Source organism: Hippocampus guttulatus, chromosome 12, assembly GCF_054856545.1.
Source record: "Hippocampus guttulatus isolate MCC_2025c chromosome 12, RoL_Hgut_1.0, whole genome shotgun sequence".
NCBI lineage: Eukaryota > Metazoa > Chordata > Actinopteri > Syngnathiformes > Syngnathidae > Hippocampus > Hippocampus guttulatus.
Window position 1 is genome coordinate 21,707,442 of NC_141272.1, and position 26,745 is coordinate 21,734,186.

The window sequence follows — 26,745 nt, forward strand, 5'->3', positions numbered from 1 at the left end:
ACTACACAACTCATTCCTATGAAGATACATTCAAAGTCAGAAAGCGAGCTCAAGCTCGGGCTGGAAATGCATTTAAAGCAATAAAAACTCAAATTGATTGTCACGCCTAAACCAAAGGACTTATGCACACACTTCAACATGTATTTTGTTCAGGATGGCCTCCTGAAGCCTATATGAGCATTAATTTGACCACACAACTCATTCCTATGAAGATACATTCAAACTCACAAAAGGTGCTCAGCTCGGGCTGAAAATGCATTTAGAGCAATAAAAACTCAAATTGAGTGTCACGCCTAAACCAAAGGACTTATGCACACACTTCAACATGTATTTTGTTCAGGATGGCCTCCTGAAGCCTAAATGAGCATTAATTTGACTACACAACTCATTCCTATGAAGATACATTCAAAGTCAGAAAGCGTGCTCAGCTCGGGCTGAAAATGCATTTAAAGCAATAAAAACTCAAATTGAGTGTCACGCCTAAACCAAAGGACTTATGCACACACTTCAACATGTATTTTGTTCAGGATGACCTCCTGAAGCCTCTAGGAGCATTAATTTGACCACACAACTCATTCCTATGAAGATACATTCAAACTCACAAAACGAGCTCAGCTCGGGCTGGAAATGCATTTAAAGCAATAAAAACTCAAATTGAGTGTCCCTGGTATCAACACTTCCTTTTCATGAAGTAGTTTGAAACAAAATATATCTTTGGCATCATTTCTGGATGCCACAATTAAACATTTTTTGCATGGGTGATCATCATCCAATAAACCTGCTGTGGTCAGTATTTCTGACGATTGTCTTGTTCTCTTATTTTCCATCGCCACATAATGTTCTAAAATTGATGCACGGAATGTCTGGGGAAGGCCTTCATCAGTTCCACTGCCATCTGAAAAAAATAGCTTGTTTGTCTTGTGGGAGTGACAAAACTGTTTCGGGCGAACAATTTGAAAACACAATTTGTACAAGGCTGCATAAAGCCGGACGATCGCTTGGTTGTGCGTTGAAGTTTTGGACCCTGTGTTGTCAACCCGCGCCACTTTCGGCCTGCCTGGCTTGGAGGAGCTCCGGCGGGGACAAACTGGCGGCATCGCTTCTATACCGGCCCGTCGCGGGCGTATTCGACGAGGTTTATTAGTCCGTTGCTTGACACCCGCGCCCCTCCCGGCTTCCCGCAAGATCCCCCTTGATCAGAGCTGCATTGCGATCCGCTCGGAGCAGCCGCGCCCGGGCCGTGTTTTGCAGCGGCATTGTACGACATTTGGCGAGGATGGGCGTGAGCTTTTCACCCACTTCGCTTGCAACCCGGGCCACGTTCGACCGACGGGCGCGGCGAAACTCCGGCGAGGTCAGGCGGGTGGCATATTTTCGTTCACAGAATGTCGCGCGGGTGTGCGTCGAAGTTTTCTGCCCTTTGTGTTAGGGTCCATTGTTTGTCCACAGTGTCGACCCTCCCTTTTGATTTTGCGCCCGGGACCTAACCGACGCTGTCGCTTGGCCCCGCCAGAGCTGCACCGTGCCTGGCGGGCCGGCAAAGGCGAGTGTTGCAAGCGAAGAGGTGGAAGACCTCGCGCACACCAACACGACCTGCCGGGACCACAGCTGCTGCCCGCTCGGCTCTGCCAGAGATGCACCTCGCTTTGAGGGACAGGGGGCGCGGTGTGCAATCAAAGGGAAGAAAAACTTCGGAATCAAATCGCGCGAAGGTCCGGGACCGAACAGATGCCACCCGCTTGGCCCTGCCGGAGTTGCGCGGGGCAGGTAGGGCCGAGAGTGGTGTGTGTGACAAGCGAAGCGGAGGAGCAGCTCACGCCCGCCCGTGAGAAATTTCGGACCGAGCCGTTTTTGCCCACGACGTTGCTCCGCTGCGGCGCTCAGGCTGTTCCGACGAGGATGTTGGGGCGGAGCGCTGGGAGAACCGCGGGTGTTAAGCAAAGTGTTCGGCTTCGTGAGAGATGAAGAGAGGAACCACGCGCAGACACAAAAAGCACAGAAGGGTTTTATTGCCAGTAAGCGAGACAGGCCGAGGTGGTCACAACTGAAAGGTAGTCAAAATGATCAATTCGAGGAGTGCAGGAATCCTGGAGCGGTACGGCGTCGTCGACACGGCAGGAAGGATCTCTGACGAAGTGACAATGGGTGGCTCTTCAGGCTGGCTTTTATGCTGCAAGTGGCAGATGAGATAACGACTCGCAGGTGTGTCGGGGAGGCAGGTGCACTGATTAGAGAAGCGCCCATCCCACACTGAAAAAGGTAACAATAACTTTTTGGGAGCGGCAAATTCCCCCACAGGAGAACAGAGAAATAGTGGTTTGATTTCGTGGAGTTCGTGGCGCAATGCATGAGGCGTCTGACTACAAATCAGGTCATGCTCGGCCAAAGAGAGGGCGTCCACCAGGTTGAAAAAGAGATGAAGAGCAAACACTGTCAATACATAATAAAGTTTCTCTGTCCCAATATCCAAAAAAAAGCCCAGTCCAAAGTAGCAAAATTAAGAAAATCTTTTAAAAAAACGCTCACATGAGGCGGATTTTGAGCCTTGACTATGCAGTGATATTAATAATAATTGTAATAATAATCATGAAAAAGTGTGATGGTGGCGTGGCATTCATTTATCTTTTGAATTGGTGCGTTTAGATTTTTGTTTTTTGCTTTTCCTTGTATTTGGGTGTAGGTTCAAGCACAGCTCATGTTCACACAACGCACATTTTATCTCATTATTTTTAGAGGGTCACATGAAATCATATGGAAGGCTGCAATGGCCAACTCTCACCAGCAGAGGCTATGGTAAAGTGCTGGCCGTGCATGGACAAATAGGGCTCTCGCATTTCAGAAAGCACAAGAGTGACACAACGTGGCATCAGCTCTGAGCAGCAAATATTGTCAATTCATTGTCAATTTTTTCCGTCCCAAGAACCCCCCAAAAAAGTCAAAAGAGCCAAGATTTTTTAAAAACGCTCACATCAGAAGGATTTTGAGGCGTGTCAATGCAAAAAAAAGAAAAAAGAAAAAAGACAATTAAAAGTGTGATGGGGACACGACGTTTTTTGAATTCTAAATTGATATGTTTCGATTTTTTTTGCTTTCACATGTATTTGGTTTGAGATTCGATTGCAGCTCATGTTCACAGGGCGGACATTTTATGTTGTTGCTTATTTTTAGAGGGTCATAAAAAATCCCATACTTGACTTCTTCGTTTACAGTTGACCGAATAGGGATGATTGTTTTATTTGGGAGCAGAGAGATGTTGACTTAAATTCGCGGAGTTTATGATGCCACGGATAACGTGTCTCAATACGATTCAGTATTCGTTCGCGGAACGTCGCGCGGCTGGAAGTCGACGTTTTCTGCCCTTTGCGTTCCAAACCATTGTGTGTCCACGGTGCCGCCCCTCCCTTTTTTTCTGTCTTTTTCAGTGTGGGCTGGGCACCTCTCGAATCAGTGCACCTGCCTCCCCTACACACGTGCGAGTCTTCATCTCATCTGCCACTTGCACCATAAAAGTCAGCGTGAACAGCCACCCGTTGCCAGTTCGTCAGCGATCCTTCCTACCGAGCGAGCTGCTGCCACGCCGTTACGCTCCAGCATTTCTGCACTCCTCAACGTGATCATTTTGACTAGCTTTCAGTTGTTTACACCTCGACCTGACCAACCTTGTGGCAATAAAACCCCTCTTCGTTTTTGGTGTCTGTGTGTGGTTCTTGTATTGATCTCTCACGAAACCTAACACTTTAATTCACATTCGACCCAAACTCCTCGTTTGGAGCGTCCCTCGCGCCGAAACGGTGCAGCATCGGCGGTGCCGTGGGCATAAACAACTCGGTACGACATTTCGCGCGGGTGGGCGTGAGATGTTCCTCCGCTTCACTGGTAACCCTGGATACTCTCCGCCGTACGGGTGCCGTGCGCCCCGAACCCGAAGCAATGAGGGACATTTTAGGGCGGTCGGGTTCGGGTAGGGCTCGGGCTCGGGCTCGGGCCGCCCGATCTTACCTCTGCTCCGGCGAGGCCAAGCGGGTGGCATCCGTTCGGCCCCGGACCTTCGTGCTGTTTGATTACCAAGTTTTTCTTCCCTTTGATCGCACACCGCGGCCCCCTGGTCCTCGAAGCGATTTCCATCTCTGGCGGGGACGTCGGCACGGCGCAGCTCCGGTTCGAAACCAATTTTTTGGGGTGTGATTTTTGTACATCATATAGCCACTGACACCAATACACAACCAGTGGCCAAAAAAAACTTTACCAGTGTAGGCAACTTAATAATAATAATACATTTTATTGATAAGCGCCTTTCAAGACACCCAAGGACACTTTACAATAACAAAAAACACAAAACAATACGGGTTGAGCAGCTGTCATTTTTTTGTGAGAGTTAATTTTTTTCCAGAACAACACTCACAAAATTAGATATAGGTCTACATGACTTCCAACATTGTGATGTGCACTCACAGCAGCAATACCAGTTTTCGGCCTCTCAATTCATGCAAATTCTTCTCAAGACACTGCTCATGGTACCACCTTTCGCACTGGGTCTCGTCAAAAGGGGGCCGGGGGGAGAGAACCCTAACATCGCAAGATTATATGTTCGGAAATTTCAATCAGGAATACTCTAAGTTGCTTTTAAAATTCAATTTTCTTCTTTTACTTGAACCAACCCAATTTCAATGATGCATGCAAAGCATCATGAAGACAATGTCGATGCAAGATAAATTGTGTGTTCTTCCATTGTAAAAATCACTCGTTTTGTCAGAGGACCTTTTCGAGGTGGTTTTGCCATTTAGAGCATGCCACAGTGCATGGCGAGAACAAATACGACAACATGACGGAATATCAGTGAACATTAAACTTAAAATTCACAGTGTGTAAACATGGGATTGAAATTTTATCTTGCCATTTTATTTTCATCAGAGCAGTGAATAACACGAGATTTTTCGTTGTGGTACAAGTCATAAAAAATGACTTTCAGAATTCATCCCTGGTATCAACACTTCCTTTTCATGAAGTAGTTTGAAACAAAATATATCTTTGGCATCATTTCTGGATGCCACAATTAAACATTTTTTGCATGGGTGATCATCATCCAATAAACCTGCTGTGGTCAGTATTTCTGACGATTGTCTTGTTCTCTTATTTTCCATCGCCACATAATGTTCTAAAATTGATGCACGGAATGTCTGGGGAAGGCCTTCATCAGTTCCACTGCCATCTGAAAAAAATAGCTTGTTTGTCTTGTGGGAGTGACAAAACTGTTTCGGGCGAACAATTTGAAAACACAATTTGTACAAGGCTGCATAAAGCCGGACGATCGCTTGGTTGTGCGTTGAAGTTTTGGACCCTGTGTTGTCAACCCGCGCCACTTTCGGCCTGCCTGGCTTGGAGGAGCTCCGGCGGGGACAAACTGGCGGCATCGCTTCTATACCGGCCCGTCGCGGGCGTATTCGACGAGGTTTATTAGTCCGTTGCTTGACACCCGCGCCCCTCCCGGCTTCCCGCAAGATCCCCCTTGATCAGAGCTGCATTGCGATCCGCTCGGAGCAGCCGCGCCCGGGCCGTGTTTTGCAGCGGCATTGTACGACATTTGGCGAGGATGGGCGTGAGCTTTTCACCCACTTCGCTTGCAACCCGGGCCACGTTCGACCGACGGGCGCGGCGAAACTCCGGCGAGGTCAGGCGGGTGGCATATTTTCGTTCACAGAATGTCGCGCGGGTGTGCGTCGAAGTTTTCTGCCCTTTGTGTTAGGGTCCATTGTTTGTCCACAGTGTCGACCCTCCCTTTTGATTTTGCGCCCGGGACCTAACCGACGCTGTCGCTTGGCCCCGCCAGAGCTGCGCCGTGCCTGGCGGGCCGGCAAAAGCGAGTGTTGCAAGCGAAGAGGTGGAAGACCTCGCGCACACCAACACGACCTGCCGGGACCAAAGCTGCTGCCCGCTCGGCTCCGCCAGAGATGCACCTCGCTTTGAGGGACAGGGGGCGCGGTGTGCAATCAAAGGGAAGAAAAACTTCGGAATCAAATCGCGCGAAGGTCCGGGACCGAACAGATGCCACCCGCTTGGCCCTGCCGGAGTTGCGCGGGGCAGGTAGGGCCGAGAGTGGTGTGTGTGACAAGCGAAGCGGAGGAGCAGCTCACGCCCGCCCGTGAGAAATTTCGGACCGAGCCGTTTTTGCCCACGACGTTGCTCCGCTGCGGCGCTCAGGCTGTTCCGACGAGGATGTTGGGGCGGAGCGCTGGGAGAACCGCGGGTGTTAAGCAAAGTGTTCGGCTTCGTGAGAGATGAAGAGAGGAACCACGCGCAGACACAAAAAGCACAGAAGGGTTTTATTGCCAGTAAGTGAGACAGGCCGAGGTGGTCACAACTGAAAGGTAGTCAAAATGATCAATTCGAGGAGTGCAGGAATCCTGGAGCGGTACGGCGTCGTCGACACGGCAGGAAGGATCTCTGACGAAGTGACAATGGGTGGCTCTTCAGGCTGGCTTTTATGCTGCAAGTGGCAGATGAGATAACGACTCGCAGGTGTGTCGGGGAGGCAGGTGCACTGATTAGAGAAGCGCCCATCCCACACTGAAAAAGGTAACAATAACTTTTTGGGAGCGGCAAATTCCCCCACAGGAGAACAGAGTGGTTTGATTTCATGGAGTTCGTGGCGCAATGCATGAGGCGTCTGACTACAAATTAGGTCATGCTCGGCCAAAGAGAGGGCGTCCACCAGGTTGAAAAAGAGATGAAGAGCAAACACTGTCAATACATAATAAAGTTTCTCTGTCCCAATATCCAAAAAAAAAGCCCAGTCCAAAGTAGCAAAATTAAGAAAATCTTTTAAAAAAACGCTCACATGAGGCGGATTTTGAGCCTTGACTATGCAGTGATATTAATAATAATTGTAATAATAATCATGAAAAAGTGTGATGGTGGCGTGGCATTCATTTATCTTTTGAATTGGTGCGTTTAGATTTTTGTTTTTTGCTTTTCCTTGTATTTGGGTGTAGGTTCAAGCACAGCTCATGTTCACACAACGCACATTTTATCTCATTATTTTTAGAGGGTCACATGAAATCATATGGAAGGCTGCAATGGCCAACTCTCACCAGCAGAGGCTATGGTAAAGTGCTGGCCGTGCATGGACAAATAGGGCTCTCGCATTTCAGAAAGCACAAGAGTGACACAACGTGGCATCAGCTCTGAGCAGCAAATATTGTCAATTCATTGTCAATTTTTTCCGTCCCAAGAACCCCCCAAAAAAGTCAAAAGAGCCAAGATTTTTTAAAAACGCTCACATCAGAAGGATTTTGAGGCGTGTCAATGCAAAAAAAAGAAAAAAGAAAAAAGAAAAAAGACAATTAAAAGTGTGATGGGGACACGACGTTTTTTGAATTCTAAATTGATATGTTTCGATTTTTTTTGCTTTCACATGTATTTGGTTTGAGATTCGATTGCAGCTCATGTTCACAGGGCGGACATTTTATGTTGTTGCTTATTTTTAGAGGGTCATAAAAAATCCCATACTTGACTTCTTCGTTTACAGTTGACCGAATAGGGATGATTGTTTTATTTGGGAGCAGAGAGATGTTGACTTAAATTCGCGGAGTTTATGATGCCACGGATAACGTGTCTCAATACGATTCAGTATTCGTTCGCGGAACGTCGCGCGGCTGGAAGTCGACGTTTTCTGCCCTTTGCGTTCGAAACCATTGTGTGTCCACTGTGCCGCCCCTCCCTTTTTTTCTGTCTTTTTCAGTGTGGGCTGGGCACCTCTCGAATCAGTGCACCTGCCTCCCCTACACACGTGCGAGTCTTCATCTCATCTGCCACTTGCACCATAAAAGTCAGCGTGAACAGCCACCCGTTGCCAGTTCGTCAGCGATCCTTCCTCCCGAGCGAGCTGCTGCCACGCCGTTACGCTCCAGCATTTCTGCACTCCTCAACGTGATCATTTTGACTAGCTTTCAGTTGTTTACACCTCGACCTGACCAACCTTGTGGCAATAAAACCCCTCTTCGTTTTTGGTGTCTGTGTGTGGTTCTTGTATTGATCTCTCACGAAACCTAACACTTTAATTCACATTCGACCCAAACTCCTCGTTTGGAGCGTCCCTCGCGCCGAAACGGTGCAGCATCGGCGGTGCCGTGGGCATAAACAACTCGGTACGACATTTCGCGCGGGTGGGCGTGAGATGTTCCTCCGCTTCACTGGTAACCCTGGATACTCTCCGCCGTACGGGTGCCGTGCGCCCCGAACCCGAAGCAATGAGGGACATTTTAGGGCGGTCGGGTTCGGGTAGGGCTCGGGCTCGGGCTCGGGCCGCCCGATCTTACCTCTGCTCCGGCGGGGCCAAGCGGGTGGCATCCGTTCGGCCCCGGACCTTCGTGCTGTTTGATTACCAAGTTTTTCTTCCCTTTGATCGCACACCGCGGCCCACTGGTCCTCAAAGCGATTTCCATCTCTGGCGGGGACGTCGGCACGGCGCAGCTCCGGTTCGAAACCAATTTTTTGGGGTATGATTTTTGTACATCATATAGCCACTGACACCAATACACAACCAGTGGCCAAAAAAAACTTTACCAGTGTAGGCAACTTAATAATAATAATAATACATTTTATTGATAAGCGCCTTTCAAGACACCCAAGGACACTTTACAATAACAAAAAACACAAAACAATACGGGTTGAGCAGCTGTCATTTTTTTGTGAGAGTTAATTTTTTTCCAGAACAACACTCACAAAATTAGATATAGGTCTACATGACTTCCAACATTGTGATGTGCACTCACAGCAGCAATACCAGTTTTCGGCCTCTCAATTCATGCAAATTCTTCTCAAGACACTGCTCATGGTACCACCTTTCGCACTGGGTCTCGTCAAAAGGGGGCCGGGGGGAGAGAACCCTAACATCGCAAGATTATATGTTTGGAAATTTCAATCAGGAATACTCTAAGTTGCTTTTAAAATTCAATTTTCTTCTTTTACTTGAACCAACCCAATTTCAATGATGCATGCAAAGCATCATGAAGACAATGTCGATGCAAGATAAATTGTGTGTTCTTCCATTGTAAAAATCACTCGTTTTGTCAGAGGACCTTTTCGAGGTGGTTTTGCCATTTAGAGCATGCCACAGTGCATGGCGAGAAAAAATACGACAACATGACGGAATATCAGGGAACATTAAACTTAAAATTCACAGTGTGTAAACATGGGATTGAAATTTTATCTTGACATTTTATTTTCATCAGAGCAGTGAATAACACGAGATTTTTCGTTGTGGTACAAGTCATAAAAAATGACTTTCTAAAAGCTTTCAGAATTCATCCCTGGTATCAACACTTCCTTTTCATGAAGTAGTTTGAAACAAAATATATCTTTGGCATCATTTCTGGATGCCACAATTAAACATTTTTTGCATGGGTGATCATCATCCAATAAACCTGCTGTGGTCAGTATTTCTGACGATTGTCTTGTTCTCTTATTTTCCATCGCCACATAATGTTCTAAAATTGATGCACGGAATGTCTGGGGAAGGCCTTCATCAGTTCCAATCTTAATTTGATCACACAACTCATTCCTATGAAGATATGTTTAAACTCAGAAAACGTGCTCAGCTCGGGCTGAAAATGCATTTAAAGCAATAAAAACTCAAATTGAGTGTCACGCCTAAACCAAAGGACTTATGCACACACTTCAACATGTATTTAGTTCAGGATGTCCTCCTGAAGCCTAAATGAGCATTAATTTGACGACACAACTCATTCCTATGAAGATACATTCAAACTCACAAAACGTGCTCAGCTCGGGCTGAAAATGCATTTAAAGCAATAAAAACTCAAATTGAGTGTCACGCCTAACCAAAGGACTTATGCACACACTTCAAGATGTATTTTGTTCAGGATGACCACCTGAAGCCTAAATGAGCATTAATTTGACCACACAACTCATTCCTATGAAGATACATTCAAAGTCAGAAAGCGCGCTCAAGCTCGGGCTGGAAATGCATTTAAAGCAATAAAAACTCAAATTGAGTGTCACGCCAAAACCAAAGGACATATGCACACACTTGAACATGTATTTAGTTCAGGAGGTCATCCTGAAGCCTAAATGAGCATTAATTTGACCACACAACTCATTCCTATGAAGATACATTCAAAGTCAAAAAAGCGCGCTCAAGCTCGGGCTGGAAATGCATTTAAAGCAATAAAAACTCAAATTGAGTGTCACGCCTAAAACCAAAGGACTTATGCACACACTTCAACATGTATTTAGTTCAGGATGTCCTCCTGAAGCCTAAATGAGCAGTTATTTGACTACACAACTCATTCCTATGAAGATACATTCAAAGTCAGAAAGCGCGCTCAGCTCAGGCTGAAAATGCTTTTAAAGCAATAAAAACTCAAATTGAGTGTCACACCTAAACCAAAGGACTTATGCACACACTTCAACATGTATTTTGTTCAGGATGACCTCCTGAAGCCTATATGAGCATTAATTTGATCACACAACTCATTCCTATAGAGATACATTCAAACTCACAAAACGTGCTCAGCTCGGGCTGAAAATGCATTTAAAGCAATAAAAACTCAAACTGAGTGTCACGCCTAAACCAAAAGACGTATGCACACTCTTCAACATGTATTTTGTTCAGGATGACCACCTGAAGCCTAAATGAGCATTAATTTGACCACACAACACATTCCTATGAAGATACATTCAAAGTCAAAAAAGCGCGCTCAAGCTCGGGCTGGAAATGCATTTAAAGCAATAAAAACTCAAATTGAGTGTCACGCCTAAACCAAAGGACTTATGCACACACTTCAACATGTATTTTGTTCAGATGACCACCTGAAGCCTAAATGAGCATTAATTTGACCACACAACTCATTCCTATGAAGATACATTCAAACTCACAAAACGTGCTCAGCTCGGGCTGAAAATGCATTTAAAGCAATAAAAACTCAAATTGAGTGTCACGCCTAAAACCAAAGGACTTATGCACACACTTCAACATGTATTTAGTTCAGGATGTCCTCCTGAAGCCTAAATGAGCAGTAATTTGACTACACAACTCATTCCTATGAAGATACATTCAAAGTCAGAAAGCGCGCTCAGCTCAGGCTGAAAATGCTTTTAAAGCAATAAAAACTCAAATTGAGTGTCACACCTAAACCAAAGGACTTATGCACACACTTCAACATGTATTTTGTTCAGGATGACCTCCTGAAGCCTATATGAGCATTAATTTGATCACACAACTCATTCCTATAGAGATACATTCAAACTCACAAAACGTGCTCAGCTCGGGCTGAAAATGCATTTAAAGCAATAAAAACTCAAACTGAGTGTCACGCCTAAACCAAAAGACGTATGCACACTCTTCAACATGTATTTTGTTCAGGATGACCACCTGAAGCCTAAATGAGCATTAATTTGACCACACAACACATTCCTATGAAGATACATTCAAACTCACAAAAGGTGCTCAGCTCGGGCTGAAAATGCATTTAGAGCAATAAAAACTCAAATTGAGTGTCACGCCTAAACCAAAGGACTTATGCACACACTTCAACATGTATTTTGTTCAGGATGGCCTCCTGAAGCCTAAATGAGCATTAATTTGACTACACAACTCATTCCTATGAAGATACATTCAAAGTCAGAAAGCGCGCTCAAGCTCGGGCTGGAAATGCATTTAAAGCAATAAAAACTCAAATTGAGTGTCACGCCAAAACCAAAGGACATATGCACACACTTCAACATGTATTTAGTTCAGGAGGTCATCCTGAAGCCTAAATGAGCATTAATTTGACCACACACCTCATTCCTATGAAGATACATTCAAACTCACAAAAAGTGCTCAGCTCGGGCTGAAAATGCATTTAAAGCAATCAAACCTCAAATTGAGTGTCACACCTAAACCAAAGGACTTATGCACACACTTCAACATGTATTTTGTTCAGGATGACATCCTGAAGCCTAAATGAGCATTAATTTGACCACACAACTCATTCATATGAAGATACATTCAAAGTCGCGCGCTCAAGCTCGGGCTGGAAATGCATTTAAAGGAATAAAAATTAAAATTGAGTGTCACACCTAAACCAAAGGACTTATGCACACACTTCAACATGTATTTACTTCAGAATGTCCTCCTGAAGCCTAAATGAGCAGTAATTTGACTACACAACTCATTCCTATGAAGATACATTCAAACTCACAAAACGTGCTCAGCTCGGGCTGAAAATGCATTTAAAGCAATAAAAACTCAAATTGAGTGTCACACCCAAACCAAAGGACTTATGCACACACTTAAACATGTATTTTGTTCAGGATGACACCCTGAAGCCGAAAAGAGCATTAATTTGACCACACAACTCATTCCTATGAAGACACATTCAAACTCACAAAACGAGCTCAGCTCGGGCTGAAAATGCATTAAAGCAATAAAAACTCAAATTGAGTGTCACGCCTAAACCAAAGGACTTATGCACACACTTCATGTATTTAGTTCAGGATGTCCTCCGGAAGCCTAAATGAGCAGTAATTTGACTACACAACTCATTCCTATGAAGATACATTCAAAGTCAGAAAGCGAGCTCAAGCTCGGGCTGGAAATGCATTTAAAGCAATAAAAACTCAAATTGATTGTCACGCCTAAACCAAAGGACTTATGCACACACTTCAACATGTATTTAGTTCAGGATGTCCTCCGGAAGCCTAAATGAGCAGTAATTTGACTACACAACTCATTCCTATGAAGATACATTCAAACTCAAAAAACGTGCTCAGCTCGGCAGAAAATGCATTTAAAGCAATAAAAACTCAAATTGAGTGTCACGCCTAAAACAAAGGACTGATGCATACACTTCAACATGTATTTTGTTCAGGATGGCCTCCTGAAGCCTATATGAGCATTAATTTGACCACACAACTCATTCCTATGAAGATACATTCAAACTCACAAAAGGTGCTCAGCTCGGGCTGAAAATGCATTTAGAGCAATAAAAACTCAAATTGAGTGTCACGCCTAAACCAAAGGACTTATGCACACACTTCAACATGTATTTTGTTCAGGATGGCCTCCTGAAGCCTAAATGAGCATTAATTTGACTACACAACTCATTCCTATGAAGATACATTCAAAGTCAGAAAGCGTGCTCAGCTCGGGCTGAAAATGCATTTAAAGCAATAAAAACTCAAATTGAGTGTCACGCCTAAACCAAAGGACTTATGCACACACTTCAACATGTATTTTGTTCAGGATGACCTCCTGAAGCCTCTAGGAGCATTAATTTGACCACACAACTCATTCCTATGAAGATACATTCAAACTCACAAAACGAGCTCAGCTCGGGCTGGAAATGCATTTAAAGCAATAAAAACTCAAATTGAGTGTCCCTGGTATCAACACTTCCTTTTCATGAAGTAGTTTGAAACAAAATATATCTTTGGCATCATTTCTGGATGCCACAATTAAACATTTTTTGCATGGGTGATCATCATCCAATAAACCTGCTGTGGTCAGTATTTCTGACGATTGTCTTGTTCTCTTATTTTCCATCGCCACATAATGTTCTAAAATTGATGCACGGAATGTCTGGGGAAGGCCTTCATCAGTTCCACTGCCATCTGAAAAAAATAGCTTGTTTGTCTTGTGGGAGTGACAAAACTGTTTCGGGCGAACAATTTGAAAACACAATTTGTACAAGGCTGCATAAAGCCGGACGATCGCTTGGTTGTGCGTTGAAGTTTTGGACCCTGTGTTGTCAACCCGCGCCACTTTCGGCCTGCCTGGCTTGGAGGAGCTCCGGCGGGGACAAACTGGCGGCATCGCTTCTATACCGGCCCGTCGCGGGCGTATTCGACGAGGTTTATTAGTCCGTTGCTTGACACCCGCGCCCCTCCCGGCTTCCCGCAAGATCCCCCTTGATCAGAGCTGCATTGCGATCCGCTCGGAGCAGCCGCGCCCGGGCCGTGTTTTGCAGCGGCATTGTACGACATTTGGCGAGGATGGGCGTGAGCTTTTCACCCACTTCGCTTGCAACCCGGGCCACGTTCGACCGACGGGCGCGGCGAAACTCCGGCGAGGTCAGGCGGGTGGCATATTTTCGTTCACAGAATGTCGCGCGGGTGTGCGTCGAAGTTTTCTGCCCTTTGTGTTAGGGTCCATTGTTTGTCCACAGTGTCGACCCTCCCTTTTGATTTTGCGCCCGGGACCTAACCGACGCTGTCGCTTGGCCCCGCCAGAGCTGCGCCGTGCCTGGCGGGCCGGCAAAGGCGAGTGTTGCAAGCGAAGAGGTGGAAGACCTCGCGCACACCAACACGACCTGCCGGGACCACAGCTGCTGCCCGCTCGGCTCTGCCAGAGATGCACCTCGCTTTGAGGGACAGGGGGCGCGGTGTGCAATCAAAGGGAAGAAAAACTTCGGAATCAAATCGCGCGAAGGTCCGGGACCGAACAGATGCCACCCGCTTGGCCCTGCCGGAGTTGCGCGGGGCAGGTAGGGCCGAGAGTGGTGTGTGTGACAAGCGAAGCGGAGGAGCAGCTCACGCCCGCCCGTGAGAAATTTCGGACCGAGCCGTTTTTGCCCACGACGTTGCTCCGCTGCGGCGCTCAGGCTGTTCCGACGAGGATGTTGGGGCGGAGCGCTGGGAGAACCGCGGGTGTTAAGCAAAGTGTTCGGCTTCGTGAGAGATGAAGAGAGGAACCACGCGCAGACACAAAAAGCACAGAAGGGTTTTATTGCCAGTAAGCGAGACAGGCCGAGGTGGTCACAACTGAAAGGTAGTCAAAATGATCAATTCGAGGAGTGCAGGAATCCTGGAGCGGTACGGCGTCGTCGACACGGCAGGAAGGATCTCTGACGAAGTGACAATGGGTGGCTCTTCAGGCTGGCTTTTATGCTGCAAGTGGCAGATGAGATAACGACTCGCAGGTGTGTCGGGGAGGCAGGTGCACTGATTAGAGAAGCGCCCATCCCACACTGAAAAAGGTAACAATAACTTTTTGGGAGCGGCAAATTCCCCCACAGGAGAACAGAGAAATAGTGGTTTGATTTCATGGAGTTCGTGGCGCAATGCATGAGGCGTCTGACTACAAATCAGGTCATGCTCGGCCAAAGAGAGGGCGTCCACCAGGTTGAAAAAGAGATGAAGAGCAAACACTGTCAATACATAATAAAGTTTCTCTGTCCCAATATCCAAAAAAAAGCCCAGTCCAAAGTAGCAAAATTAAGAAAATCTTTTAAAAAAACGCTCACATGAGGCGGATTTTGAGCCTTGACTATGCAGTGATATTAATAATAATTGTAATAATAATCATGAAAAAGTGTGATGGTGGCGTGGCATTCATTTATCTTTTGAATTGGTGCGTTTAGATTTTTGTTTTTTGCTTTTCCTTGTATTTGGGTGTAGGTTCAAGCACAGCTCATGTTCACACAACGCACATTTTATCTCATTATTTTTAGAGGGTCACATGAAATCATATGGAAGGCTGCAATGGCCAACTCTCACCAGCAGAGGCTATGGTAAAGTGCTGGCCGTGCATGGACAAATAGGGCTCTCGCATTTCAGAAAGCACAAGAGTGACACAACGTGGCATCAGCTCTGAGCAGCAAATATTGTCAATTCATTGTCAATTTTTTCCGTCCCAAGAACCCCCCAAAAAAGTCAAAAGAGCCAAGATTTTTTAAAAACGCTCACATCAGAAGGATTTTGAGGCGTGTCAATGCAAAAAAAAGAAAAAAGAAAAAAGACAATTAAAAGTGTGATGGGGACACGACGTTTTTTGAATTCTAAATTGATATGTTTCGATTTTTTTTGCTTTCACATGTATTTGGTTTGAGATTCGATTGCAGCTCATGTTCACAGGGCGGACATTTTATGTTGTTGCTTATTTTTAGAGGGTCATAAAAAATCCCATACTTGACTTCTTCGTTTACAGTTGACCGAATAGGGATGATTGTTTTATTTGGGAGCAGAGAGATGTTGACTTAAATTCGCGGAGTTTATGATGCCACGGATAACGTGTCTCAATACGATTCAGTATTCGTTCGCGGAACGTCGCGCGGCTGGAAGTCGACGTTTTCTGCCCTTTGCGTTCCAAACCATTGTGTGTCCACGGTGCCGCCCCTCCCTTTTTTTCTGTCTTTTTCAGTGTGGGCTGGGCACCTCTCGAATCAGTGCACCTGCCTCCCCTACACACGTGCGAGTCTTCATCTCATCTGCCACTTGCACCATAAAAGTCAGCGTGAACAGCCACCCGTTGCCAGTTCGTCAGCGATCCTTCCTACCGAGCGAGCTGCTGCCACGCCGTTACGCTCCAGCATTTCTGCACTCCTCAACGTGATCATTTTGACTAGCTTTCAGTTGTTTACACCTCGACCTGACCAACTTTCTGGCAATAAAACCCCTCTTCGTTTTTGGTGTCTGTGTGTGGTTCTTGTATTGATCTCTCACGAAACCTAACACTTTAATTCACATTCGACCCAAACTCCTCGTTTGGAGCGTCCCTCGCGCCGAAACGGTGCAGCATCGGCGGTGCCGTGGGCATAAACAACTCGGTACGACATTTCGCGCGGGTGGGCGTGAGATGTTCCTCCGCTTCACTGGTAACCCTGGATACTCTCCGCCGTACGGGTGCCGTGCGCCCCGAACCCGAAGCAATGAGGGACATTTTAGGGCGGTCGGGTTCGGGTAGGGGTAGGGCTCGGGCTCGGGCCGCCCGATCTTACTTCTGCTCCGGCGGGGCCAAGCGGGTGGCATCCGTTCGGTCCCGGACCTTCGTGCTGTTTGATTACCAAAGGACTTATGCACACACTTCAACTTGTATTTTGTTCAGGATGACCTCCTGAAGCCTAAATGAGCATTAATTTGATCACACAACTCATGCCTATGAAGATACATTCAAACTCACAAAACGTGCTCAGCTCGGGCTGAAAATGCATTTAAAGCAATAAAAACTCAAATTGAGTGTCACACCTAAACCAAAGGACTTATGCACACACTTCAACATGTATTTTGTTCAGGATGACCACCTGAAGCCTAAATGAGCATTCATTTGACCACACAACTCATTCCTATGAAGATACATTCAAAGTCAGAAAGCGCGCTCAGCTCAGGCTACAAATGCATTTAAAGCAATAAAAACTCAAATTGAGTGTCACGCCTAAACCAGAGGATTTATGCACACACTTCAACATGTATTTTGTTCAGGATGTCCTCCTGAAGCCTAAATGAGCATTAATTTGACTACACAACTCATTCCTATGAATATACATTCAAAGTCAGAAAGCGCGCTCAAGCTCGGGCTGAAAATGCATTTAAAGCAATAAAAACTCAAATTGAGTGTCACACCTAAACCAAAGGACTTATGCACACATTCAACATGTATTTTGTTCAGGATGACCTCCTGAAGCCTATATGAGCTTTAATTTGACCACACAACTCATTCCTATGAAGATACATTCAAACTCACAAAACGTGCTCAGCTCGGGCTGAAAATGCATTTAAAGCAATCAAAACTCAAATTGAGTGTCACGCCTAAACCAAAGGATTTATGCACACACTTTAACATGTATTTTGTTCAGAAGGACCACATGAAGCCTAAATGAGCATTAATTTGATCACACAATTCATGCCTATGAAGATGCATTCAAACTCACAAAACGTGCTCAGCTCGGGCTGAAAATGCATTTAAAGCAATAAAAACTCAAATTGAGTGTCACACCTAAACCAAAGGACTTATGCACACACTTCATCATGTATTTTGTTCAGGATGGCCTCCTGAAGCCTAAAAGAGCATTAATTTGACTAAACAAATCATTCCTATGAAGATACATTCAAAGTCAGAAAGCGCGCTCAGCTCGGAATGAAAATGCATTTAAAGCAATAAAAACTCAAATTGAGTGTCACACCTAAACCAAAGGATTATGCACACACTTCAACATGTATTTTGTTCAGGATGGCCTCCTGAAGCCTATATGAGCATTAATTTGACCACACAACTCATTCCTATGAAGATACATTCAAACTCACAAAACGTGCTCAGCTCGGGCTGAAAATGCATTTAAAGCAATAAAAACTCAAATTGAGTGTCACGCCTAAACCAAATGACTTATGCACACACTTCAACATGTATTTTGTTCAGGATGACCACCTGAAGCCTAAATGAGCATTAATTTGACCACACAACTCATTCCTATGAAGATACATTCAAACTCACAAAACGTGCTCAACTCGGGCTGAAAATGCATTTAAAGCAATAAAAACTCAAATTGAGTGTCACGCCTAAACCAAAGGACTTATGCATACACTTCAACATGTATTTTGTTCAGGATGACCACCTGAAGCCTAAATGAGCATTAATTTGACCACACAACTCATTCCTATGAAGATACATTCAAACTCACAAAACGTGCTCAGCTCGGGCTGAAAATGCATTTAAAGCAATCAAAACTCAAATTGAGTGTAAGGCCTAAACCAAAGGACTTATGCACACACTTCAACATGTATTTTGTTCAGGATGACCTCCTGAAGCCCATATGAGAATTAATTTGACCACACAACTCATTCCTATGAAGATACATTCAAACTCACAAAACGTGCTCAGCTCGGGCTGAAAATGCATTTAAAGCAATAAAAACTCAAATTGAGTGTCACGCCTAAACCAAAGGACTTATGCACACACTTCAACATGTATTTTGTTCAGGATGACCACCTGAAGCCTAAATGAGCATTAATTTGACCACACAACTCATTCCTATGAAGATACATTCAAACTCACAAAACGTGCTCAGCTCGGGCTGAAAATGCATTTAAAGCAATCAAAACTCAAATTGAGTGTAAGGCCTAAACCAAAGGACTTATGCACACACTTCAACATGTATTTTGTTCAGGATGACCTCCTGAAGCCGAAATGAGCATTAATTTGACCACACAATTCATTCTTATGAAGATACATTCAAACTCACAAAACATGCTCAGCTCGGGCTGAAAATGCATTTAAAGCAATAAAAACTCAAATTGAGTGTCACGCCTAAACCAAAGGACTTATGCACACACTTCAATATTTATTTAGTTCAGGATGACCACCTGAAGCCTAAATGAGCATTAATTTGACCACACAACTAATTCCTATGAAGCTACATTCAAACTCACAAAACGTGCTCAGCTCGGGCTGAAAATGCATTTAAAGCAATAAAAACTCAAATTGAGTGTCACGCCTAAACCGAAGGACTTATGCACACACTTCAAGATGTATTTTGTTCAGGATGACCTCCTGAAGCCTAAATGAGCAATAATTTGACCACACAACTCATTCCTATGAAGATACATTCAAAGTCAGAAAGCGCGCTCAGCTCCGACTGAAAATGCATTTAAAGCAATAAAAACTCAAATGGAGTGTCACGCCTAAACCAAAGGACTTATGCACACACTTCAACATGTATTTAGTTCAGGATGACCACCTGAAGCCGAAATGAGCATTAATTTGACCACACAACTCATTCTTATGAAGATACATTCAAACTCACAAAACATGCTCAGCTCGGGCTGAAAATGCATTTAAAGCAATAAAAACTCTAATTGAGTGTCACGCCTAAACCAAAGGACTTATGCACACACTTCAACATGTATTTTGTTCAGGATGACCACCTGAAGCCTAAATGAGCATTAATTTGACCACACAACTAATTCCTATGAAGCTACATTCAAACTCACAAAACGTGCTCAGCTCGGGCTGAAAATGCATTTAAAGCAATAAAAACTCAAATTGAGTGTCACGCCTAAACCAAAGGACTTATGCACACACTTCAACATGTATTTTGTTCAGGATGACCACCTGAAGCCTAAATGAGCATTAATTTGACCACACAACTAATTCCTATGAAGCTACATTCAAACTCACAAAACGTGCTCAGCTCGGGCTGAAAATGCATTTAAAGCAATAAAAACTCAAATTGAGTGTCACGCCTAAACCAAAGGACTTATGCACACACTTCAACATGTATTTTGTTCAGGATGACCACCTGAAGCCTAAATGAGCATTAATTTGACCACACAACTGATTCCTATGAAGATACATTCAAACTCACAAAACGTGCTCAGCTCGGGCTGAATATGCATTTAAAGCAATAAAAACTCAAATTGAGTGTCACGCCTAAACCAAAGGACTTATGCACACACTTCAACATGTATTTTGTTCAGGATGACCACCTGAAGCCTAAATGAGCATTAATTTGACCACACAACTCATTCCTATGAAGATACATTCAAACTCACAAAACGTGCTCAGCTCGGGCTGAAAATGCATTTAAAGCAATAAAAACTCAAATTGAGTGTCACACCTAAACCAAAGGACTTATGAACACACTTCAACATGTATTTTGTTCAGGATGACCACCTGAAGCCTAAATGAGCATTAATTTGACCACACAACTCATTCCTATGAAGATACATTCAAACTCACAAAACGTGCTCAGCTCGGGCTGAAAATGCATTTAAAGCAATAAAAACTCAAATTGAGTGTCACGCCTAAACCAAAGGACTTATGCACACACTTCAACATGTATTTTGTTCAGGATGACCACCTGAAGCCTAAATGAGCATTAATTTGACCACACAACTCATTCCTATGAAGATACATTCAAACTCACAAAACGTGCTCAACTCGGGCTGAAAATGCATTTAAAGCAATAAAAACTCAAATTGAGTGTCACGCCTCAACCAAAGGACTTATGCACACACTTCAACATGTATTTTGTTCAGGATGATCTCCTGAAGCCTAAATGAGCATTAATTTGACCACACAACTCATTCCTATGAAGATACATTCAAACTCACAAAACGTGCTCAGCTCGGGCTGAAAATGCATTTAAAGCAATAAAAACTCAAATTGAGTGTCACGCCTAAACCGAAGGACTTATGCACACACTTCAAGATGTATTTTGTTCAGGATGACCACCTGAAGCCGAAATGAGCATTAATTTGACCACACAACTCATTCTTATGAAGATACATTCAAACTCACAAAACATGCTCAGCTCGGGCTGAAAATGCATTTAAAGCAATAAAAACTCAAATTGAGTGTCACGCCTAAACCAAAGGACTTATGCACACACTTCAACATGTATTTTGTTCAGGATGACCACCTGAAGCCTAAATGAGCATTAATTTGACCACACAACTCATTCCTATGAAGATACATTCAAACTCACAAAACGTGCTCAACTCGGGCTGAAAATGCATTTAAAGCAATAAAAACTCAAATTGAGTGTCACGCCTAAACCAAAGGACTTATGCACACACTTCAACATGTATTTAGTTCAGGATGTCCTCCTGAAGCCTAAATGAGCATTAATTTGACCACACAACTCATTCCTATGAAGATACATTCAAACTCAAAAAACGTGCTCAGCTCGGGCTGAAAATGCATTTAAAGCAATAAAAACTCAAATTGAGTGTCACGCCCAAACCAAAGAACTTATGCACACACTTCAATATTTATTTAGTTCAGGATGACCACCTGAAGCCTAAATGAGCATTAATTTGACCACACAACTCATTCCTATGAAGATACATTCAAACTCACAAAACGTGCTCAACTCGGGCTGAAAATGCATTTAAAGCAATAAAAACTCAAATTTTAAAAAACTTTACCAGTGTAGGCAACTTAATAATAATAATAATACTAAAAATACATTTTATTGATAAGCGCCTTTCAAGACACCCAAGGACACTTTACAATAACAAAAAACACAAAACAATACGGGTTGAGCAGCTGACATGTCTGTCATTTTCTTGTGAGAATTAATTTTTTTCCAGAACAACACTCACAAAATTAGATATAGGTCTACATGACTTCCAACATTGTGATGTGCACTCACAGCAGCAATACCAGTCTTCGGCCGCTCAATTCATGCAAATTCTTCTCAAGACACTGCTCATGGTACCACCTTTCGCACTGGGTCTCGTCAAAAGGGGGCCGGGGGGAGAGAACCCTAACATCGCAAGATTATATGTTCGGAAATTTCAATCAGGATAACTCTAAGTTGCTTTTAAAATTCAAATTTTTTCTTTTACTTGAACCAACCCAATTTCAATGATGCATGCAAAGCATCATGAAGACAATGTCGATGCAAGATAAATTGTGTGTTCTTCCATTGTAAAAATCACTCGTTTTGTCAGAGGACCTTTTCCAGGTGGTTTTGCCATTTAGAGCATGCCACAGTGCATGGCGAGAACAAATACGACAACATGACGGAATATCAGTGAACATTAAACTTAAAATTCACAGTGTGTAAATATGGGATTGAAATTTTATCTTGACATTTTATTTTCATCGGAGCAGTGAATAACACGAGATTTTTCGTTGTGGTACAAGTCATAAAAAATGACTTTCTCATAAGCTTTCAGAATTCATCCCTGGTATCAACACTTCCTCTTCATGAAGTAGTTTGAAACAAAATATATCTTTGGCATCATTTCTGGATGCCACAATTAAACATTTTTTGCATGGGTGATCATCATCCAATAAACCTGCTGTGGTCAGTATTTCTGACGATTGTCTTGTTCTCTTATTTTCCATCGCCACATAATGTTCTAAAATTGATGCACGGAATGTCTGGGGAAGGCCTTCATCAGTTCCACTGCCATCTGAAAAAAAATAGCTTGTTTGTCTTGTGGGAGTGACAAAACTGTTTCGGGCGAACAATTTGAAAACACAATTTGTACAAGGCTGCATAAAGCTGGACGATCGCTTGGTTGTGCGTTGAAGTTTTGGACCCTGTGTTGTCAACCCGCGCCACTTTCGGCCTGCCTGGCTTGGAGGAGCTCCGGCGGGGACAAACTGGCGGCATCGCTTCTATACCGGCCCGTCGCGGGCGTATTCGACGAGGTTTATTAGCCCGTTGCTTGACACCCGCGCCCCTCCCGGCTTCCCGCAAGATCCCCCTGATCAGAGCTGCATTGCGATCCGCTAGGAGCAGCCGCGCCCGGGCCGTGTTTTGCAGCGGCATTGTACGATATTTCGCGAGGATGGCCGTGAGCTTTTCACCCACTTCGCTTGCAACCCGGGCCACGTTGGACCGACGGGCGCGGCGAAACTCCGGCGAGGTCAGGCGGGTGGCGTATTTTCCTTCACAGAATGTCGCGCGGGTGTGCGTCGAAGTTTTCTGCCCTTTGTGTTAGGGTCCATTGTTTGTCCACAGTGTCGACCCTCCCTTTTGATTTTGCGCCCGGGACCTAACCGACGCTGTCGCTTGGCCCCGCCAGAGCTGCGCCGTGCCTGGCGGGCCGGCAAAGGCGAGTGTTGCAAGCGAAGAGGTGGAAGACCTCGCGCACACCAACACGACCTGCCGGGAGCAAAGCTGCTGCCCGCTCGGCTCCGCCAGAGATGCACCTCGCTTTGAGGGACAGGGGGCGCGGTGTGCAATCAAAGGGAAGAAAAACTTGGGAATCAAACCGCGCGAAGGTCCGGGACCGAACCGATGCCACCCGCTTGGCCCTGCCGGAGTTGCGCGGGGCAGGTAGGGCCGAGAGTGGTGTGTGTGATAAGCGAAGCGGAGGAACAGCTCACGCCCGCCCGTGAGAAATTTCGGACAGAGCCGTTTTTGCCCACGGCCGAGCCGGAGTTGCTCCGCTGCGGCGCTCAGGCTGTTCCGACGAGGATGTTGGGGCGGAGCGCTGGGAGAACCGCGGGTGTTAAGCAAAGTGTTCGGCTTCGTGAGAGATGAAGAGAGGAACCACGCGCAGACACAAAAAGCACAGAAGGGTTTTATTGCCAGTAAGCGAGACAGGCCGAGGTGGTCACAACTGAAAGGTAGTCAAAATGATCAATTCGAGGAGTGCAGGAATCCTGGAGCGGTACGGCGTCGTCGACACGGCAGGAAGGATCTCTGACGAAGTGACAATGGGTGGCTCTTCAGGCTGGCTTTTATGCTGCAAGTGGCAGATGAGATAACGACTCGCAGGTGTGTCGGGGAGGCAGGTGCACTGATTAGAGAAGCGCCCATCCCACACTGAAAAAGGTAACAATAACTTTTTGGGAGCGGCAAATTCCCCCACAGGAGAACAGAGAAATAGTGGTTTGATTTCGTGGAGTTCGTGGCGCAATGCATGAGGCGTCTGACTACAAATCAGGTCATGCTCGGCCAAAGAGAGGGCGTCCACCAGGTTGAAAAAGAGATGAAGAGCAAACACTGTCAATACATAATAAAGTTTCTCTGTCCCAATATCCAAAAAAAAAAAGCCCAGTCCGAAGTAGCAAGATTAAGAAAATCTTTTGAAAAAACGCTCACATCAGGCGGATTTTGAGCCTTGCCTATGCAGTGATATTAATAATAATTGTAATAATAATCATGAAAAAGTGTGATGGTGGCGTGGCATTCATTTATCTTTTGAATTGGTGCGTTTAGATTTTTGTTTTTTGCTTTTCCTTGTATTTGGGTGTAGTTTCAAGCGCAGCTCATGTTCACACAACGCACATTTTATCTCATTATTTTTAGAGGGTCACAGGAAATCATATGGAAGGCTGCAATGGCCAACTCTCACCAGCAGAGGCTATCGTAAAGTGCTGGCCGTGCATGGACAAATAGGGCTCTCGCATTTCAGAAAGCACAAGAGTGACACAACGTGGCATCAGCTCTGAGCAGCAAATATTGTCAATTCATCGTCAATTTTTTCCGTCCCAAGAACCCCCCAAAAAAGTCAAAAGAGCCAAGATTTTTTAAAAACGCTCACATCAGAAGGATTTTGAGGCGTGTCGATGCAAAAAAAAAAAAGAAAAAAGAAAAAAGACAATTAAAAAGTGTGATGGGGACACGACGTTCTTTGAATTCTAAATTGATATATTTCGATTTTTTTTGCTTTCACATGTATTTGGTTTGAGATTCGATTTCAGCTCATGTTCACAGGGCGGACATTTTATGTTGTTGCTTATTTTTAGAGGGTCATAAAAAAAATCCCAGACTTGACTTCTTCGTTTACAGTTGACTGAATAGGGATGATTGTTTTATTTGGGAGCAGAGAGATGTTGACTTAAATTCGCGGAGTTTATGATGCCACGGATAACGTGTCTCAATACGATTCAGTATTCGTTCGCGGAACGTCGCGCGGCTGGAAGCCGACGTTTTCTGCCCTTTGCGTTCGAAACCATTGTGTGTCCACGGTGCCGCCCCTCCCTTTTTTTGTCTCTTTTTCAGTGTGGGCTGGGCGCCTCTCGAATCAGTGCACCTGCCTCCCCTACACACGTGCGAGTCTTCATCTCATCTGCCACTTGCACCATAAAAGACAGCGTGAACAGCCACCCGTTGCCAGTTCGTCAGCGATCCTTCCTGCCGAGCTAGCTGCTGCCACGCCGTTACGCTCCAGCATTTCTGCACTCCTCAACGTGATCATTTTGACTAGCTTTCAGTTGTTTACACCTCGACCTGACCAACTTTCTGGCAATAAAACCCCTCTTCGTTTTTGGTGTCTGTGTGTGGTTCTTGTATTGATCTCTCACGAAACCTAACACTTTAATTCACATTCGACCCAAACTCCTCGTTTGGAGCGTCCCTCGCGCCGAAACGGTGCAGCATCGGCGGTGCCGTGGGCATAAACAACTCGGTACGACATTTCGCGCGGGTGGGCGTGAGATGTTCCTCCGCTTCACTGGTAACCCTGGATACTCTCCGCCGTACGGGTGCCGTGCGCCCCGAACCCGAAGCAATGAGGGACATTTTAGGGCGGTCGGGTTCGGGTAGGGGTAGGGCTCGGGCTCGGGCTCGGGCCGCCCGATCTTACTTCTGCTCCGGCGGGGCCAAGCGGGTGGCATCCGTTCGGTCCCGGACCTTCGTGCTGTTTGATTACCAAAGGACTTATGCACACACTTCAACATGTATTTTGTTCAGGATGACCACCTGAAGCCTAAATGAGCATTCATTTGACCACACAACTCATTCCTATGAAGATACATTCAAAGTCAGAAAGCGCGCTCAGCTCAGGCTACAAATGCATTTAAAGCAATAAAAACTCAAATTGAGTGTCACGCCTAAACCAGAGGATTTATGCACACACTTCAACATGTATTTTGTTCAGGATGTCCTCCTGAAGCCTAAATGAGCATTAATTTGACTACACAACTCATTCCTATGAAGATACATTCAAAGTCAGAAAGCGCGCTCAAGCTCGGGCTGAAAATGCATTTAAAGCAATAAAAACTCCAATTGAGTGTCACACCTAAACCAAAGGACTTATGCACACATTCAACATGTATTTTGTTCAGGATGACCTCCTGAAGCCTATATGAGCTTTAATTTGACCACACAACTCATTCCTATGAAGATACATTCAAACTCACAAAACGTGCTCAGCTCGGGCTGAAAATGCATTTAAAGCAATAAAAACTCAAATTGAGTGTCACGCCTAAACCAAAGGATTTATGCACACACTTTAACATGTATTTTGTTCAGAAGGACCACCTGAAGCCTAAATGAGCATTAATTTGATCACACAATTCATGCCTATGAAGATGCATTCAAACTCACAAAACGTGCTCAGCTCGGGCTGAAAATGCATTTAAAGCAATAAAAACTCAAATTGAGTGTCACACCTAAACCAAAGGACTTATGCACACACTTCATCATGTATTTTGTTCAGGATGGCCTCCTGAAGCCTAAAAGAGCATTAATTTGACTAAACAAATCATTCCTATGAAGATACATTCAAAGTCAGAAAGCGCGCTCAGCTCGGAATGAAAATGCATTTAAAGCAATAAAAACT